This window comes from Leucopleurus acutus (genome assembly GCF_964270905.1).
Source record: "Leucopleurus acutus genome assembly, chromosome: 10".
Classification (NCBI taxonomy): Eukaryota; Metazoa; Chordata; class Mammalia; order Artiodactyla; family Delphinidae; genus Leucopleurus; species Leucopleurus acutus.
In genome coordinates, this window is record NC_139153.1 from 8,051,552 (window position 1) to 8,068,759 (window position 17,208).

The 17,208-nt window shown below is 41.1% G+C and overlaps 1 protein-coding gene across 8 annotated transcripts in view; it reads right to left on the reverse strand.

Annotated features, from left to right (window-relative positions):
• Positions 1-14,966, reverse strand: part of SETD5 (SET domain containing 5) — an 82,470-nt gene extending 67,504 nt beyond the window's left edge. For all 8 annotated transcript variants that reach the window (XM_082847198.1, XM_082847210.1, XM_082847205.1 and 5 more), the window contains exon 1: positions 14,662-14,966. The gene's annotated coding sequence lies outside the window, so the exon portion shown is untranslated. The remainder of the gene's footprint in view (positions 1-14,661) is intronic.
• Between the last annotated feature and the right edge of the window lie 2,242 nt (positions 14,967-17,208).

The following is a 17,208-nucleotide window of genomic DNA, read 5'->3' on the forward strand; positions in this document are numbered from 1 at the left end:
GCAGAGCAAAAGAAACCATCAACGAAAAGAAAACGTAATATGGAATGGGAGAAATTATCTGCAAACCACAGAGCTGATAAAGGGTTAACGTCAAAAACATTTAAGGAACACATACAACTCAATAGCCAAAAAAGGAAAAGAACAAAAAAAAAAACCCAATTAAAAAAAGGGCAAAGGACCTGAATAGATATTTTCCCAAAGAAGACATAAAAATGCCCAACGGATCCTTGAAAAGGTCAACACCACCAATCATCAGGGAAATGCAAATCAAAACCACAATAAGACATCACCTCACACCTGTCAGGATGACTATTATCAAAAAGACAAGAGATAACAAACACTGATGAAGATGTGGAAGAAAGGGAACCCTTGTGCACTGTTGGTGGGAATGTAAATCAGTGCAGCCACTATGGGAAACAGTCTGGAGGTCTTCAAGAAATTAAAAGTAGAACTACCATTTGATCTAGCAATCTCATTTCTGGGTATATATCCAAAGGAAACAAAATCACATCTTGAAGAGCTATCTGTACTCCCATGTTCACTACAGCATTATTTACAATAGCTAAGTTATGTAAACAACCTAAGTGTCTGCTGAAGGATGAATGGATTAAGAAAATGTGATATCTACCTATCTATCTAGCTGTTTACCTACCTACAATAGAACATTATTCATAAAAAAGAAGGGAATCCTACCATTTGTGACAACATGGATGAACCTGGGGGGTGTTATGCTAAGAGAAGTCAGACAGAGAAAGACATATGTTGCACGGTATCACCACTTATACAGGAATTGGTAAAAAACAAACAAAGCAAAAACCCATAGAAAAAGACTGTAGAATGGTGGTTGCCAGGAGTCGGAGTGTAAGAGAAATGGGAAGAGGTTAGTAAAAGCGTATAAACTTTCAGTGAAAAGGGTGTCTAAGTTCTGAGGATCTAATGTATAACACATATTGGAAAACTGAAACGTGCTGAGAGATTAGAATTTATAGGTTCCCTCACACACAAAAAGGTAAACATGTGATGGATGAATGTTAATTAACTTAATTGCTGGAATCCTTTCACAACATATGTGTATATCAAACAATCATGCTGTATGCTATAAATATATCACAATTTTGCTTGTCAATTATACCTCAATAAAGCTTAAAAACAAAACAAAACACAAAACAAAAACACCTGACCTGATGAGCAACCTGGACTTACATAGCTTTACCTGAAGGCTCTTAAAAGGCTGATATATCTTAGAATTCCAGAGTTAAAAAATTCCTTTCACTCTGGTCAGTATATACGGTGCCCTAGAGCCGCTTCTAATGATGTCTGAAAAGGACCTTGGATCCTGAAAATAAATTTTGTTTCCTTAAAGCTCCCTTCTCTGGACTTCCCTGGCGGCACAGTGGTTGAGAATCCGCCTGCCAATTCAGGGGACAAGGGTTTGATCCCTGGTCCAGGAAGATCCCACATGATGCAGAGCAACTAAGCCCACGTGCCACAACTACTGAGCCGGTGTGCTGCAACTACTGAAGCCCATGCGCCTAGAGCCCGTGCTCCACATCAAGAGAAGCCACCACAACGAGAAGTCACGCACTGCAACAAAGAGTAGCCCTCGCTCACCACAACTAGAGAAAGCCCGCGCACAGCAACGAAGACCCAATGTAGCCAAAAACAAAAAAAAAAAGAAAAAAAAACCACACCCAAAACTCCCTTCTCTATTAAGATATTTAATGTAATTATATTTATATAGCAAGCACTGGTACCTTTGTAAAGTCAGAAGTCTCAAATTTTAGCTAGACACCAATTATTCCTCTGTTAACAGTTGGTTCTTTTCATATAACCAAGTGAAGTTGTGAAAATCAGATGCTATATTTACAGCATGTAAGCATTACTTATCCTAAGATGCAGACAGAGTTTAGAGAATTGATCAAATATTCATAACAATAACGAATTCCAAAATAAAAGCTAACATCTGGAGAATGCTTATTTTCTAAAAGCCACTGTGTCCTCAATCACTTTGTATGCATCAGCTCATGTAACGCCCACAACTTCATGAGAAAGGCACTATCCCTATGTAGCCAAAGACTTACACTCACTAAGCTGAGAAACTTGTCCAAGGCCAGAGCAAGGAAACCCCCAAACTAGAATCTGACCCAAGGTCTATCCAATTTCAGAACCCTCACACCTTTAACCACTATCACTTCACCATTTGGCATATCTTGATTTAATATTTTTTAGCATACAAAATAAATATATTAGAATGTGACATAAGATTGCTGAAATGATGCTGTAACTTTTTTCTTTTTAGGTATTATAATTAGAAAGGATAAGACAGATTTAATATTTAACAGGTTTAAGATTTTCAACAATTTGATTTTTAATTTAAAACTTATAAAATCAAATAATTTGACTTTTAAATGACAAAGCTAAAAATTAGATGACATCCTTTCTAAGATAATATCTAAATTTCAGGTCTAAGGGTGAATCATCGAGAAAATGTTAATTGATGACCTTTGTACTACAAGTACTTCCAGTGTCCCACGTGGTAGTCAAGGTCAAGTATCTGAAATCATCAGGGACAAATGGAAAATGATCTAACAACTCAAGAGAGAGAATTTTTACTGGAGAAAGGAAGTTTCTTATCTTGAACTGTTTATATTAAGTCAAGAAATTCGGGACCCTAGAAGAACAGAAAAGTCTATGTCCTTTTCCATGGCCTAAAAGTTATCAGTTACTGAAAAATCTAGAAGCAGGTAAGTTTTAGTAAATAAACTAACTTATATGCTTTTGTGTTACAACAGAAGCACCACGACAAAATATCACTTTCAATAGTATTCATATGAACCTGTATTCGTAAGTCTTACATACAGGGACAGGAAGATAACAGAATGGAAAAACCACTGTAATTTGACTGTATATCCTTGGAGGAATATATACTCAGGGCAAAGACAAACAAACAAAACAAACTTACTTTCCAGTAATCATATTGTTCTGCCATTCTAAAACTGTTGTGTGTGTATTGTGGGACAAAGCAAAGTAATTACATTGGTTATTAGTGGAAACTGGGATTTGAGGCATGGGGAAAAGATTAGGCTTATGAAAATATCATGAAGCACTAAATTCAAAATAGAAGTTATCAAACACCAACAACTGATATTTTAAAACAAAAAAAGGAAAGAGAAAAAGAGGAAAGGAGAGAAACCATTTTTTAGTTCTGTTCACTGAAAAGGTCTAGAAACAAGGTCCAACCCAAGAGCACTAAACACTCCTAACACCCAGACCATGGTCTCTAAGTACCATTTCCCACTAAAAGAAATCAGAGTTTTGCAGAAATGAATAATTCCAGGTTTGGGGAGGGAAATACACAAAATGATCCTAGAACATCTTGTCATACTAGAAAGCAAGGAATCAATCAAAACAAGCCAGGAAACGACTGAGAATAAATAAAAACGACTTAGAAGCCAACAGCCAAATATGGGACCATTTGAATGTCAAAACTAGTAACTCCAAGGGACTGCAACATATCAAACAGGTTTAAAACCTTAAGTACACAATAATAACAACACTTTATTGCTCACCTCTAGACGTTGCTAAGTTACCAACCCATTATTTTGAAAATTAGTAAGAGGGGGGAAAAAGAAACCAAGTACTGATCTTGCTTTTTGTATTCAAACTGTATCTTAGGGTACCATATAATTAATGAGGGGGAGTATTACAGAAATTAAATGAAGTAGTGATATCACCATTCCACAACCATAAAGGAAATAAGGATCTAAGCCTGTTCTTCTCAAACTGTGGTCTAAGAACTCCTGAAGGTCTTGAGATTCTTTCGGGGAATAAGTGAAGGCTTTCCCTTTTTAACTACGCATCTGTGTTAGGCCAGATTTTCTTCAGTCTTTAACCAAAACAACTTATCACAACAAATTAAACGCAGAAGTAACTATGAGAAAGCAGCTACCTTCTATCACTAAAGAGACTTACAAAAATGTTAAACAATACCATTAAAAAAACTGGAAAGTTATTTTTCATAACAGTCATGTTACTTATGTCAGCAGGATTTGTTATTGCTATTCTAAAATTGGTTAATAAATATTTAAAAATATTATCAGTTTTAATTTCTAATATGGTAAATCTCAATAGAAACTACAAAAACAGAAACCCTCTGGGGCCTTCAACAGCTGCCTAACATCACAAAGACAAGCAGACATTATGTAAGTCTTAAGGGACGTATCCACTACTTTTATAAAGTATACTTGAAATGGATCTAATCACTAATTTACATAAAATATGGGGGGGTCATCTAACAGGAGAATATGTTAAATGACACCATAGAGACACACTTTCCAAAATCCAAGAGTAAGAACTCAACACAATGATAAATTTCATTAGTCAGTGTATTACATGAGAAAAAGAGAAGAGAGAAGCTATAAATTAGAAAGACATAAACTAATCCACCAAGTGCAACGAACGTATGGACCTTATCTTGACCAAATGGAATGGTTTCAGTAAAATCCAAAGGGAGTCCATTTTTCTACATTCCCTCTATTTTGTTGTATTTGGAATTTTTCATCATAAAAAATTAAATCTGTACCTATCCCCTCCCTCACCACAAACTGAAAGGAAAAGAAAAAGGCATTCTAAACTGTCCACGTGGAAATGGGGGTTCAGAGAGGCCAACAGAAAAATCCTAGCCGAGAGGACAATCAGAAGAGCTCTATAAAAGAAAACTGCATTGCTGTGGAGTGATGAAAAGTTCCACAACCCTCTATAATTAGGTTGAGCATGTAATTTACGGCCCAAATTGGGACATTTTTGAGAGTGAAAGGGGTGCTATCACTAACTACCTGCTAAACACAAAACAGGACTCTCCCAGGTAAACCAAGACATATGGTCACTCTATCCACAAAAGATTAAAAATCATTTTCACAGAAGATATTCAACTCAATCCTTTGGGTAACCATTTTCCATAGAAACATATTCCTAATGTAATAGAGTTCAGAAAAGCTAAGGTATTCTTCACACACAAAAAATTACTTTTCATCTTTCTTGCCTGGCACAGTTATATCATAAAGTGGGATATGCCTACTTCTCTTCTCGTTGCTCAGTGTATTCTGCAAACCTCCAGCCATTCCTTTTCATACCAACTGTGCATGATAAACTATGAGAGGAAAGTTACTTACCCAGAGCCTTGCTTTTCTAAAAATACACGTCTTCCCATGGGCCTCCACACATGACTTAGTCAGACTCCTACTCAATTTATGAACAGATACCTTATTCCTAGCAATACTTCAAATCTTAACAGCCTAGGGGTAAAGCAAGAGTAAGCAAAAACATTTTGATCAGGTCAGCCAGCCCAAGCTCCAAAGGGCCTTGGGGTTGGCATTATTATTACCTACTTTTTCTAAAGTGGTATGGCTACAGTAACTGCAGAGCTCCATACATGTTAATATAATTTTCAAATTTTTTAATTTTTAGCAAATATCTGGTTTTAGTATTGCTTATATAACATGTCACCAAGAGATGAGTACCTGTTAAACTGTGAATATTTTATGCCATTTCATAGGTTTTAAAGTATTGGGTAAACCTTTTCAATAGAAGTAGCCTAAATATGAAAGTATGCAACAATTTGGTACAATTTAGCCTCATACTAAAATGTGGATTGATACCCTGTCAACCTACCTTTATTCTTTTCTATTACTAAGCTATGACATTAAAGTTCTAATTGCCATAAATAAAACTAAATTTCTCTAGTAAGAATGCAAATAATTTAAAACGGACTTCAAAAATTTGGACTTGCTTCTACAATTTCCTCAAGCCTGTTCTTTGTTATTTTTGTTTTCTTAAAGTCATTTCACTATATATTTTCCAGGCTGTGGGCATAAAGACACTTAACTTGCATGGTTGTAGCAGTCTGCACCACAGAAATCAAGAATATAAAAATTTATGTATTCACACAACAATCTAATGCTACATGTGGCATGCAATCAATCACAGTCCCTCAAAAGTCTTTCTCCTTGTTTTACTTTAAGAGATTAAACTCTTTTGTCTTTAGAACTAAAATACAGTTTTTTTAAAAAAGTGTCCTCTACACTCTATCCCAAATGCTAACATATTAAACATTTATTTTTCAAATAACTATCTGACTGTGGCTCTTCCATTCCTGTCTGGTTTCTCTTTTAAAGTAAGTCAACTCTCAACAGCCTACGTTAATAAAGGAAAATGTAACATAAAGGCAGAGTAATTGCCAACAGGTCCTTCCAGGTCATTCCTCATAAATAAAACCTTCCTTGGATGCCAAGAATGCCCAAACAGTTGATTATTAACTGCAGATCATCCTCCTTCGCAGAGCTGTGAGAGAGTACAAACTGTATGTGTTGTGGCATGCACAGAGGTTGGTGGAAGGAAATAGAATTTTTCAACACAGGCCAAAGATCATAACAGGACAGGAATAAAAAACCATGGAGACAGGGGGACAAAAAAAGAAAAGAAACAACCTTAAACAAAATGACAAACAATGGGTGCAAATGTAAAACAATGACATCCATCTGGATATACATTAAAATTAACAAGTCAACATTACTAAATATGCTAACACTATACTGGAACATCCTAACCAGATCATAACTTCTAAGAATTATGAAATTATCCTCTTACTATATCCAGCAGTGCACATGCCTTATTAGATTACTGAATTTTATCTGAGTCTTCACATTTCATGAGTGGGGAGGAGGAAATTTCAGCATCAGAAAATAATAAAAATAAAATTTCTTGTTTGGGGAGGTGGTGTGGGAAAAACAAGGCTTGAAAAATATAAATTATGCAGCTTGAAGAAAGAAGTCTGAAAAATCTATATTCAAACAATTTCACCTCCACTAAGGTAAAGGGGTAAATATTCATCAAGGTTTAATTTTTAACCTTACTTTTGTCATAAATCTGAGTTATACTAATTAGTAATTCCCAATTCAAATTGCAAATATTATCTACAGAAGAGATTCTCTCTTTTTTCAAGCTAATAATACGGTGGCATCTGGTGGTAATAATGATTGTGTGACCAACCAATGAAAAATAAGTATGCTTAAAAACAGTTTTTTTTCCTGTAAGGCTAAGAACTGAAATGGCTTATCAAGAAAGAGAATGCAAGGTACTGAAGTTATAAAACCTCTTTCACTACTGATTTTTAAGAATAGGACAAATCAGCTTTGTCTTTAAGTATATATAAACAATCGAATCATAATAAAAATCCTAATAGCCCATCCAATTTTCCCCCTTTGTCCTATTTTCCTTTTTGCTGGGGAGAGGCACTGCAGGATGATAATAGCAGGAAATAAGGTGGAGCAGCTGCACAGGCAAGATGAGGTAGGTAGTGCTGCGTTTCACCTTCATTCTAGCCTACTGCTGACTACGTCTTACTGAAAATGAGATTAGCTGTCTGGGGAGCCAAAGCAGTTATCAAAACCTTTGGGATCAAAATGTGCGCCCTCCTCACTCTTGCCAGGAACTTTTTAGGGTAATAGGAGTACTAGGAACCACGATGAAGAGATTTCTAATTTGGGAAGTGGTGTGTGTGCGCCCGAGTGTGTGTACATGCACAAGCACATGCGTAAAGGATGTTTAACCCTAGTGCTAGCAATGTGGGTCTTAGGACTCATAAAGAAAACTGTCTGGAATGGAGGCCAGGGTTTGAACTAGATGGCTTCTATTTTACTCCCACAAATCTATAGAAATAATCCATGTGAATGAATTTTAAAGAGAAGAAATGACTACCCTTAATTTCCATAATAATATAAAATACAGCCCACTAAATTTCATGTTAATGAAAAAAACTTCTAACTAATGGCAGAGATGATTAGTCACTCAAATTTCCCTTTTCAGGTCAAAATATATCTTTACTGCCAAGACCACTGCACATAAAAATATAATGTTAAGTATGTAACACATATTTCTTTTACTGAGGGAAAAGACACAAAACTTGGTCGTTTGTTTACTATTATAATGTGCATTAAAGGCAGTTTTTTAGCTATTCTATTAAGTTAAAACATCTCTTCTTTGCTAACAGCCACAAGCTCTGAACCCATAAGTAAAAATTAGCACTCCAGTTTCCTTTATCATCTCCTCCAGTCTGGATAGAAGGGAAAACTTTAAAGCTAGTTTAATAACATTGCAATACAGGTGGTATCTCAATTCAAGCAACAGATGTACTCTTGGAAAGCTGAGTTCAAACCAATCATGTCTAAAAATCAAATTCTCCTAAAATATATTAAGCATTTAAAAGAACCACAGCATATACCTTTTATAAAGCAGGAATCCTTTTGCAATCAAAATAACTGCTATCTAATTTGTGAATGCAATTCTTTAATATTTTGGGTTTTTAAAAAGAAGTGGCACACATGTATTGTTCAACATTTATTTTAAAACTAACTACAGGGCTTCTCTGGTGGCTCAGTGGTTAAGCATCCACCTGCCAATGCAAGGGACATGGGTTCGAGCCCTGGTCTGGGAAGATCACAAGCCGCAGAGCAACTAAGCCTGTGCGCCACAACTAGTGAGCCTGCCAGCCACAACTACTGAGCCCGTGTGCCACAACTACTGAAACCCGTGCACCTAGAGCCTGTGCTCTGCAACGAGAAGCCCACGCACTGCAACGAAGAGTTGCCCCCGCTCGCCACAACTAGACAAAGCCTGCGCGCAGCAACGAAGACCCAAAGCAGCCAAAAATAAATGAATAAATAAATAAATTTAAATAAATAAATAAAAGTAACTATAAATACTGTTCAGGACATTGATACTTTTAATATTTTAATGAAAACCTCCAAAAACTTTCAAATATTTCATTATGATTTTGCTTAAAGGGATAGATAATGACAGATCTCTTCCAACTCTGATTCATATTAATTATAATAAACTAGATGCAACCATCCCACTTGCAACTGGGAATTGAGCACGTATGTATCAAACAAGGTTGTGCCTAACTTAAAAGGGGGGCTGGGTAAACTCCAGAGAATATCATGTTCTCCAGGAAGTAGGGATGAGACAAACAGTAAGTAACCTTTCTTTAGTTAGCATTTTACATGATGGCAACCCAACACTTGAATGCTGAAGGATGCTCTCCATGATACTGATATAAAATTGGAGCTAACAATATGCAACTATTTCACAAAGGGAAGCAAACTATTCTACTTACTCTGTTCTAATCCCAACCCAAATAAGGACAATGTATGTGTTGAAATATAAAAGTTTTATTCAGATAGAATATTCTTTTCCATTTTTTTAATGAGAATTCAGCTCTCAGATGCTCCAGAATTGGTCTACTGGGGGGGAGGGGTGATTTGTATTTAGGAGGGTGGAGAACATGGGATTTATTCTTTTAATCTATACAAAGCTTTTATTTTCCTTGGAGGAGGGGATGGGTTCCTACCAGATATTCAGGGACATACTAAATTTGGGGTTAACATTATATGGTTGGCACAAATTCAATGCTCGAGTAGGAACTATAAATGATTTCTTTAATTGTATGCCAAACTGAATAATCTCCCAGGGAAAAGAACCTCCTCCTCCTGCCTTTCCTACCTCCTGCCCCTCCCCCATCAACACTGCCTCCCTGCTGTGCAAAGAGCCCTTTGTCCTGCCCCGTACTTATCTAGCTGTTTGGCCATATTGACAGGCCAACTAGAGGCATAATAAGCGAGTCAGTCTGATATAAGCAGCTGGCAATTTCAAACAAATATCTTCCTTTTCTACTCAGACCAAATCCTGCTGCAGAGGTCTCAGGCCCCTCCCATGCTTCCACCTATTTTTCAAACAGCGCAGCAGGGAACTCTGCATTTTTTCTCAATTAGGTAGCACATCAAAAACTTGATTCCCCAGACAGAAACAAATTCTGTATAAAGTCCTACATCCACTGTTTTTTCTGTGATTCATAACATAGGCCAAGGAGTACCCTCAGCTCTAGGTGTATAACATGACTAACATGGCTAAGAAAATGATTCTTACTCCTTCAATTTGCCATCAAAACTGATAATTCTCATACTTCAAGGAAAGACAGAAGAGCACAGAAGAGGAATCAGTCAGATGAAATCAACAGTCGTATACATCAAGCAAAACTGGCCAATAATCCTAGTGTTTTAAAAATACTAAGACACTATTCCAATAAGCAGAAAATTCCTTATCCCTGTCTTTGTATCAAAGATACTTAATGTGACCCTTACATCTCTCCCTGAGGTATTCAGCAAACAAAATCCATATGATGGAGAAACTGAGTGAGGCAGGATGGGATTACAAATTCCTTGCTCAGTGAGGGCTCATATGAAGTAGACAGAGATTCTGCTTCATTGTTCCTTTATTATCTCTCATAGTTCCCTTCATAAAGTGTTAAGAGTTTAATATATTCTGTCAAAATAAGAGGATTCTCTAAAGTAATGTTTTCCAACACCCGTCCCCCACCAAGTTACAGGGTATCTTTTTTCATAAGACTGCAACTAATTAAACAAAATATGTATCAAGATATTAAAGAAATGATATTCTATCAACCTTTGGTGAACTTCCCTGACCCTTTCCAAGAGAAATCAATCATTGCATCAAGGGAAAGGTTAAAAATGCCATTTCACTACATATTTTGGAATTTTTGGTAGCAAGGAATGGTATCAATCCCTGTTTATCATAGGTACATTATACCTACTTTCTAAGGAGTGCCTCTGAAAGGATTTTTTTATACAAATAACTACCAGTTGTATTACTAAATATATATTATCTTACAATTTTGTGGAGTCAAAGTTTTGTTTGTTTTAAACAAACATCCCTATCAATAAGTTTTAGTTTTCAATAGCCAAAACAATTTTTATAAAAAAAATTCACTGCTAGGCCTTTTAGTTTCAAATTAAACTGACACATCACCAGAGGTGAACCACAAGTTATAAAAAATTTTTATTCATGATCCAATTTCTCACTGATAAGATGTATTCAACAATCATTAACTGTCCTTAACTGTGGCCTAATGTTTCATAAGTTATTTGAATATGAAGAGGATAAAGTAAAAGTGGTTGTCTGCACATCTGCATTTTCTACCATATTATTTTCCTGTCCAAAGGAAAAAAAATGAAGTAGCCACTCTCCTCCAGAAAAGCCAAAATAAGCCCAGAAAGTATGTAAGTTCCTGGACACAAAACACTATCAAAAGATATTAAAAATTTCAAGCATACTGGTTAAATAAATCCTATGAAAAGGCCCTCTATGCTCTTAAGGAAATGATCTTACATTAAGATCACAAGGGGGTTCCAAACAGGAAATACAAGTTAAAAGCAATTACTTTATAAGGTAACTTTCATGTTACATAATAACTTAAAGACATTTATATCTAAACTATGTTAAACGGCCAGTATGAGTGAAACCATATTTACCTGATATGACATCTTTTATATGTGATAGTAATAAGAATTAGAACCACCTAAAATATTATCCATTAAAGGTTCTGTTTCATTAGTCTGCTTATATCCCTGAGCGACAATGCAAGCAACCTTTGTGAATGACAAAACTCATTTCCATTCTTTTTGGTTCCCGCCACAAATGCCAGAGTCACACCACACATTATAGATGACTGGGTACATCTGCACAAAACTGAACATATCAAAATTCTTAGGGAAAAAAATACATGGGCTGCAAGAGTTGTAGGGATGTAACTGATGGTATATTGTGGTGGTGGTTCTTCTTCAAGTTCTTCCATACTCAGCAAACTGTTTGCTTAATCAGAGATCTCCCTGAAGTGTGGGAGCTGTGGGGGAAGAGAGACCACATAAGGGGCTCAGAGGCTGTCTTCTCAAGTATCCTGTCCACTAGATATTTGATTTCTGAATATTCTTTCTAGTCTGTCCCATATTTCAGATGGATCACAGCCAAACATATACATCCTTGTGATCTCAGATGACTATATTCAACATTATTTTAATGAATCAATATCATAGGTCAAATTCTAAAGAAAAAAAATCTAATCTGGAGAAGTCTATTACAAATACAGAAAAAAAGAAAATACTTCTACTAGTTATATATATAGAAATAATTCCTAAAAGGACAGTTCTTTTTAAAGTTTAAGATTCCGAATTTAGTAAAATGTTTACCAAAACACCTGTTCAATAAGGTAAATATGGTCTAACCAGAAGTAAGGAGACATACAAATAAAGTATTAAAATTGACTTAATGATTAAAGAGATGGAGGAAAACCTGTCAGTTGCAGAAAAATGAACCGATATTTTCCCCATTCTCGTTCTCAGGGAGATCCTTAAATTCTTATTACTTTGGTTGTAAATGTATTGAAAAATTAAAACTCAAATGGAACTTCCAGTCCTATCCAAGCAAAAACCCCAGGCAAAACCCAAAATGTGCCAAAAAACCAAAAACCGAACAAAAAAGAAAAGTCTTTAACTATGATCCAGTTTCCAGATGGTGATATCCATAAATGGGTAGAAGGTTACGAATTGCTAGTTCTCATGTCCCCACCAATAAAATGCAAACCAGCTCAGCAGTGAAAATTCCCAAGAAAGCAAGGTTTCTTCTTAGTCCTAAAGCAGCCATCGCCTAAGTGCAGCTCCCTGCAGCCAACAGCATTAATGGACGCTGCACTGCTGTCCTTCCCTGGAGACAGCAGCCAGCACTACTCAAGCTTCTCACGTAGCAACCAGAGCTCCAGAGCCAGCAGCTGCTGCTGCCTTGTATACTCACCCCGGTGATCCAACCCAAAGGAACAACCTTCTCCTTACCCTACCCCCACTCCTACACACTCTTTTTTTGGGGGGGGGTGGAGTGGGGTGGGGGGAGGACCAGTGTTCCATGCCAGGAGGGCTGGAATTATGCCTTTAGAAAGAAACAATCCTAAAGTCACCCTTTTAGTTTGAACTAAGTCCTTTTATTAGAAAAATCAACATTTACCAAATTCCAAATATATATTTAATAAGCCAGCAATTTAGGAGTGCAGATTAAGCTTTAGTCTTTAAAAGGCCAATTTGCCAAACACTCTCTTTACAGTCAAATTTAAATCTGCAGTTAAAGACAGCAGCTTGTGTTATGTCCTACCAAAGGACATAATTCATTTTTCTATATATAATGACATGCTGAGTAAACCTTAAAGCTTCTACTCCCATAATGGGCCAGAATTTTTGGCTACAGAAGAAAACTAATGATCCTCCTGAGAAAACTGGTAGAAACCAATAAAAAAATTACCTCTGTCCTCCAAGAGGCCCAGAAACCTCTGATAATGTGAATATTCTCTGCTTTAATACTACCTCAGATTCTATACACCTAAAATTACCATTTATAATTTTTCTCTCAAAGTGACGTAAAAACATTAATGATATAAAACTAATCACCAAGAAATTTTCCCAAATAGGGGTACACATTCTCCTGAAAAGCTCAAACACTCAACTCAGCTGAATCCTCCCTAATCAAACTATAGCTATGTAACTGCCCAACAAAAAAATGTTAATATGACCTTGGTTACATATCTGTTATTTAAATGCAACTCGTTTAATCAAGTGCTAAGGGAAATTAGCAGAGGACCTAGGGATTTTTCCAGTACTACAAGAACGGGGAAAACTGGAAAAATGAACTAACTACAGACAAAGCCCAACGGAACCCAGAGGTCTGGGCAAGAAATGAGTTAGTGGTGAACACACTGCACGAGTAACATGAGAAAGCAGAAAATGCAGGTCATACACGCAACCCCTGACCCAGACCAGCAGAGCTGGCTCCAGCACCAGTATACACGGGAAAGACCAGTTATTCCTAAGAAGTGAGACAAGCAAAAGAACTCTGTAGAATAAATTAGCAGAGAAGGGGCTTTCCCGACAGTTAAACTTTCCCTCTCACGCGATTCACCTACTTAAAACCAGGGCTCTTCCTCACCACCATTCACTTCGCATCCCTGGCTTCCGCACAGACGGAAAGGGAATTCATAAAGGCTACATTTTTCTGCCTTTAAAGACGTTCGCAAATGATCGCTCTCCACGCCCAAGGCAGGCAAAACGACACAATCTGGCTCCACTCCAAGCAAGAACCCTACAAATTCAGTAGGGCCATCTCAGAGATACTGGGGCAAACGCCACCGAGAGCCCAAGAATGCGAGCTGGGGGTGGCGAAGGTGTGGGGAACGAAGCAATCATCTGCGATGGGGACCCTGGCCGAAAGGGAAGGCGTCCAGAAACATTCTGGGGGGGGAGGGGGAGATGGAGATCGAGGCCCCCAGAGGGATCAGAGTTGTCACAAGGCCGCGCGAACGGGGGTGGGGGTGAGGTTTGGGGAGGGGGAAGAAGTGTGCCTGTGTATTTTGAGGGGAGACCAGCGAGAGGCCTACCCTCAAGTAAAAGGTAAACGTGGAGTAGGCAGTTCCCAGGAAAAGGGATGAAGAGGCGTGGGGGGAGGGGAAACGTCCTGACCCAGGAAAGACGTGAAAAGGGTAGCGGGGTCGACGAGATTACCGACGGGGCCTCTCTGCCTGGGCAAGAGGGGTGCAACGATGTGTGGGGGGCAGCGAGCGGGATGAGAAGGGGCAGCATCCTCCTTGCTGAGGGCCTGGGGAGGGCCAGGCCCACGTCCCGAGAGCGAGCGCGGGGAGACGGAGGAGGTGACCCTTCCCTCCCCCGGGGCCCGGTCGTGAGGGTAGGTCTCGCTTTTCTGTCGGACCCTTACCTTGTCCCAGGCCTGGGCCCGGGCTGCGGCGCACGGCACTCCCGGGAGGCAGCAGGACTCGAGTTAGGCCCAACGCGGCGCCACGGCGTTTCCTGGCCGGGAATGGCCCGTGCCCGTGAGGTGGGGGTGGGGGGCAGAAAGGCGGAGCGAGCCGAAGCCGGGGAGGGGGAAGGGCCAGGAAAGGAAGGGGGGCCGGCACTACAGTGTTGGCGAACTGGCGGGACTGGGGCTGCGTGAGTCTCTGAGCGCAGGCGGGCGGCGGCCGCCCCTCCCCCGGCGGCGGCGGCGGCGGCGGCGGCGGCGGTAGCGGCAGCAGCTCACTCAGCCCGCTGCCCGAGCGGAAACGCCACTGACCGCACGGGGATTCCCAGCGCCGGCGCCAGGGGCACCCGGGACACGCCCCCTCCCGCACCGCCATTGGCCCCTCCGCCCACCGCCCCGCACTCATTGGCCAACTCGCCGCCAATCAGCGGAAGCCGCCGGGGCCGCCTAGAGAAGAGGCTGTGCTCTGGAGCTCCCGCTCCTCAGAGAGCCTCGGCTAGGTAGGGGAGCGGAACTCTGGTGGGGAAGGGGGGGCCTGGCGGTTTGGCGGGGGGGAGGGTGGGTGGCTGAGGCCGTCTGGCCGGTAGCTGGGGGTCATCTTCCCCCGCGGGAAGTCGGGAGCATAGCGTTTGTTACGCTGCAAGGGAAAGAGGTGGTTAGAGGCAGGCGGGAGTGTGGCCCACCCTGTGGCAACCGGAGGGGGAGGGAGAAGGGAGCGGAAAAGGCTCGAATCCGGACGGAGCCATTGCTCCCTCAGAGGGAGGGGCGCTTCCGGCTATTCTGCTGTCACTGATTGGTTGCCGCTCCTCCCGCCGTGTGTGAAAACACAAATGGCGTGTTTTGGTTGGAGCAAAGCGCCTGTCAGTTACAGCCTCGGGAGTGCGCAGCCGCCTAGAGACTCTCGCATTGCCCCCTGGGGCGGGTAGGTAGGTGGGGTGGGGAGCGAGCTGGACTGGCGGGCGCGGTCGGCCTCCCGCGGGGGGGAGGAGAGGGTCAGTGAAAGTGGCTCCGTGCGGACGTCCTGCCACCCTCCCCTTCCTTCGGGGGAGTCGGTTTACCCGCCGCCTGCTTGGCTTCGGCATCTGATTGGCTGCTGAAGCCCCGGCAACGGCCCCTTGTTATTGGCTCGGGTCCCAAATGAGCGAAACCACTGCGCGGGTCGGCGGGGAGGCGGTCGTTGGTACGGCCCTCCCCGAGGCCCAGCGCCGCAGTGTCTGGCCCCGCGCCCCTGCGCAACGTGGCAGGAAGCGCGCGCTGGAGGCGGGGGCGGGCTGCAGGGCCGAGGCTTCTGGGTGGCGGCGACTGCGGCTCCGCCCTGGGCGTCCGCCGCCTGAAGGACGAGACTAGCCCGACGTGCTCCTGGACCCGTGGGGGTGGAGGAAGGAGCGGGGGTCCGTCCTGGTGGTTTGTGGGTGGGAGGCGCATGGTCTCCAAAAATCGGCGCGAGCTGCAATCCAGAAGGAGCTGCAGAGGAGGGGGCGGAGAGAAGGCCGCACCCTGCTCGGCAGGGGGAGGGGAGTGCCGCAATACCTTTATGGGAGTTCTCGGCTGCCTCCTGTCTCCTAAGGACCGCCCTGGGCCTAGAAAAATCCCTCCCTCCCCCGCGATCTCGTCATCGCCTCCATGTCGAGTCGCTCCTTCTCGATTGTGGGCGGGATTCTTTTGCCCACGCTTAACCTGATTCCTGGGCGTTGTCCTGCAGGAAACTGAGCAGGTGTAAGATTATGAGGACGAGCCCAGTTTCTCTACCCACAGACTTGAGTTTGTGTCACAAAGTAATTATAATAGGGGTGGAGGGGGGAAATGGAGTCCAGGCAACACCTGGGGCTGATTTTATGCAGCGAGACTGCGTGTTATTAGTTCTTAAGATCTTTTTTCGCATTTTTCCTGGAGATTAAGGGAGGTGGATGAAAGGCATGATCTCCTGAGTTTTAAACTTTACCCATTTGAAGCCCTTGCTACACCACCAAAATAGAGTATCTTAGATTTAAATCTTAATCTTAAAATTTTAGTCCCCCACCCTTGCATCCCCAGGGTCAGGCATTTTAGCAACTCTCACTCATGCTTTCAGCCCATTTTCTATTTGTTTTACTTGCTCGTTTAGTCCCAGACATACCATTGGCTTTCTTCTCTCCTGTTTTGGTAGCCCGGTAAGTCATGAAACCACACAGGCTACCCAACTTGAGCATAGGCCTCACTCTTGCCCAGCAATGCGTTTATTTCTCCTTTACGGATATTCTTGAATCTTCACCTTAATTTTCATTTTGTCCTTTTCCCTCATCTGGGATTCTATTCCTGACCCTCTTCTCAGTCCACATGATTTTGGCTACTGCTTTCCTGAGAATTGGGTGTGAGGTTCAGCAACATCTCTCTTTTATGTCCTTTGAATACCTTTCAGTCCATCTCCAGTGCTGTTCTCATCAGTAACTGAGCTCAGTTGCCATAATGTTAGTAGTCTCTGAACTAGTGTCTCCATCTCCGGTATCTGCTGTTACAACTTTTGTG